Source organism: Vollenhovia emeryi, unplaced genomic scaffold (genome assembly GCF_000949405.1).
Source record: "Vollenhovia emeryi isolate VEMERY1.0 unplaced genomic scaffold, V.emery_V1.0 DF939213.1, whole genome shotgun sequence".
Taxonomy (NCBI): domain Eukaryota; kingdom Metazoa; phylum Arthropoda; class Insecta; order Hymenoptera; family Formicidae; genus Vollenhovia; species Vollenhovia emeryi.
Window position 1 is genome coordinate 726,652 of NW_011967153.1, and position 4,316 is coordinate 730,967.

A 4,316-nucleotide genomic window follows, 5' to 3' on the forward strand; every position below is an offset into this window, starting at 1 on the left:
TAAATTCATGATTTGCGCCTTTCAATTTCCCACCCTACTGATAAATCGACTTGATAAGCGAACAGACTTGGAATGCGAACCGGCGAGAAGACTGGAAAAGTCTAAGGCCCGTATTCGGAACCCTTTTTTATCAATAAAAGCGCCTCTAAAAAGTGGCTAATAAGCCTTCTGGTTGGTTATGAGCCACTTTTAGAGGAGCTTTTATCGATTAAAGAGGATTCGGAATACGGGTCTAAGTGAGCATTTCTCTCTGTGTGACTTTCGCATATCTGTCCATTCACATTATTTACGAAAATCTCATACGAAATGCAAATCACCCCAAGGAGAACAAAAAGTCAGGATGATGTCAATTTGATGTCATATTGACATCATCCTGACTTTTTGTTCTCCTTGGGAAGAATTGCAAAGTGTGCAAGTTTAAGAATATAGGAGAGAGATCGATATACTTTTGTGTGTGCGTGTACGCGCGCGCGTGAGAAAGAAAGAGAGAGAGAGAGAGAGAGAGTGTGTGTGTGTGTGTGTGTATGTGTGAATGCAGATTTTCTCTCTCGTAGACTCCTCATAAAATTATAGAGTTAAAACCTGCTTTATTTGCTATTTTAATGCAATGTTGTTTTTTTAAGTCTAATATTACACAGAAACTTATACTTCTAAGGATAATAATTTACAAGTTTTATATTTATATTATACATTACGTATGTATTGTACAATAAATATTATAAGTTTAAAAAGAGATATTGTTTCAATATTTCCAATTAGGAATTAATTTAGCCGTGAAGAGAAATGATCCTCTTCATTTTGTCATAAAATATTGACTGTAATTCAAATATCTTTGACAAAGAAGCATCGAACGTGTATGTCCCCGTTCCCTCTGATCTTAATTTTTATATTATATAATAAAGCCAAGCAACACGTAACAATACGCTTCTACTTTTCTAAAAGACCGTGGAGAGACGCCTGATTAGCCCCGAATCTATTCATGTAAACGGGCGGGTTAGTTATTTCTGAACTTGGTCGCTAGAGGACTTCGATGACTAAACTTTTCTCGTATTTAAAATTAGGTTACCTACCGTATATATACGGGTGTGGTGCGAGTCAAGTTTTAAGATCATACTTCACAAGATCAGTTCTGTAGGAGTTGATCTCATTCTCCCTCCCTAACATGGGAGTTGATGTATCATAGTAATCAGTAGTGTAGAGTTTGCTGCATTTCCATCAAATTGAATCTGTATACAGCATCGTCAAATTGATGTAACCACGATGACGAGATGTTGGCCTCCTTCTCTGAGCGTGAGAACGACACGGCTCTCGACTTGTTCGAAAGCTTTGTCATCAATGATCGTTCGCGACGTTTCCGATAGCAATAAGTGGAGAAGTAGGTCTTTCTGAGTGGTCAACAAAAAACTTAAAAATAAAAACTTGCTAATGCCCATTCTACACCTAGGGATGATCCTACTTGTGGCTCATCCGATACCCCTTCTATACCTAAAGCTAATCCTACTTGTAGCTTATCCGAGGGAGTAGTATAAAGTGTAAAAGGTTTACACTTTGGTTGGTTTCCAATCGTACCAAAGTACAACTACAGTGTACCCTTTTACACTTTATACTACTCCCTCGGATAAGAGCTGCAAGTAGGATTAGCTTTAGGTATAGAAGGGGTATCGGATGTGGTAAAAGTAGGATCATCCCTAGGTGTAGAATGGGCATAAGCCATAAAGGAGAGACCCACATAGCACTGACGTAACAAGGATATCCTTATGAAGTTGCAGATATCTCAGAGATATCTGAGAGATATCTTATACAAATGTTTCAGAGATATCGTAGCAAATATCTCAAAGATATTTGAGAGACATCTTTATGTAATATCATACACAGATCTCTCAAAGATATCTGAGAGACATCTATATGTAATATTATATACATATAGATGTCTCTCGGACATTTATTCTGAACATATATTTTCAGAATAGTATAGTACAGTACTAGTACCACTCACTGCCGCGACGTGGCGACAGCGCGTTAGCCTTTCTCGTAAGGAAAAATCATCCCGTATTAGTATAAGAGGCGAGCCGATATGACTCGACAGCAGGTTGTCTCAATCATGGATAAAACTTTAATGACCTAAATATACTTTTGATGATTTAATAATTTAACACAATTTAAAAATTAGTTTTAAAAAATTAAGATTTTTTAATAGGTAACCTGCTGATGTTTTACTACCCCTCTATTACCCAAATAGCACAAGGACGTTCAGGACGGACTTGTGCTATTTGGGATATCCTTTTAGAATAAAAATAATATTAATTTAGAAAAAATAATATTAATGTGACGTAACATGCAATGGGACGTAACAGAGACGTCCTTGCGATCTCTTTTTAGAATAAAAAGGTTAACATTATTTTGGGACATCACAAAGACGTCTCTTAGATATTAACTTGAGATGTGATAAAAGGCGGACATTTGGATATTCCCGTAATATCACACTGATGTAATTTGGATATCTCAAGATATCTCTGGGATATGGGATATCCTTAAACAGATATCACACTGATATCACTGTAATGTCGTTGTGCTATGTGGGGAAGAATCGCCTAGAAGTCGCGACTAATCTCTTAAACATCATGAAATTGTTAAATTTGTACGTTTCACGTATACAGAGTGAAGACTGTGATGTTGCTTGATGGTATTTATCATCGATCGGTATTGTTAATACTCTTCAATGTTATCTGTGAATCTCGGTTTTTTTGCATATATGTATAAGAAAACCGAATCTCTGAAGTTGAAATTTTAAGAGTACATTTGAAGATAAGTAAAATTTATTACAAAAAAAGCTGTAAAATTTTTGTTACAGAAGTTGGAAGTGCTTTCTAAAAAGAGTTTAGAAATGCAGGATCTTTTCGTTCATTATGAGTGACTTTGACCAAAGATCTGCAGATTATTAACTGCCACGGCGAATAATTCAATCAGTAAAATTTCAAATTAATATAATTCGTTATCTATCTAATCCCTTTTTCATACGTTAAACGAGAAAAACTTAATAATTCTATCAATGTTAATAACATATATGGCATAAACGTTATTCAATAAGATTATTCGCCGATAACCAAAGTTTCGAAGTACCTACTGTGCGTTGTCAAGCAAGTGAGGCCCTCTACGAAAAATGCGAGATGTACCTTCGATAAATGTAGTATCGCACCATATCAATATTATAAAATTCTTGGAGATAGTCGATTCAATTTTTAAATTGAACAAATAAAGTCGCAAGAATAAATGAAGTGATAATTTATCAAAGAATATTAATGTACAGTATCTATGTACAGAGATGCATGTAGATTATATAAATGTATATGTGTTGTTCCCAAGGTAATAGCATGCACTATAATTTAATATAATAGTCTTTTCTTAAAATCATATTTTGTAAAACAAATTTTATCAATATCTGTATACATATACACATTAATAATTATATGACATATATCACCTCCATTTAAATTTGAAAAATATTGCTATTTAGAAATAAACTGAAAGAATACAACGATATTTCTCCTCCCCCCTCCCCTCACTTAACTTGATTTCTACACCACTCCAAAAATTTTTATCTCCATTCCATCTGCATTGAAGAAAAAGAGTGACTGATATAACCGACATGTGATAAATCGAAAAGTAATATTCCTCAAATTTATACATATGTGATTTATTCTCAGTGACCACCGAACATCAATTACATTGCATTTATATAACACATATATTATATTACATTTACACTGTTGAGTGAGAAATTGTAACATAAATGCTGGGTGTTCACTGGGTTGTCCTCATTAAGAAAGAAGAATGAGATCAATTGCTAGCTAATTTTGTGAAGTATAATCTTACATATTATCGTCTAGCATATATTATATACTTGCAGATCAATTTCATTACGGGTAACTATCGTAACGAAGCCCAATAATGAAGCGAAGGCAGTTGTTCACGTTAGAAAGTAAAAATAATATTGACATACGAAAATAAAGTACTGTTTGATGATAACAATTCAATAAAGACTTTACTCTTTTAAAATGCGTTATGAATACATTATTTTATAATTGTTAATAAAAACATACAACTGTATTATATTCGTGTATTACATGTATGTATACAATAGTGTATATATTCGTATATTTATTATTGTGTATACACTATATGTATATTGTTATACATATACACTGCATATTAATTCTGTATAATGTGTAGGTGATTACCTTAGATTGTAATAAAAAAAGAACTTCGGTTTGGTCTAATATCGACGAAGTTTAATACATTAGAATGAATTACAGACG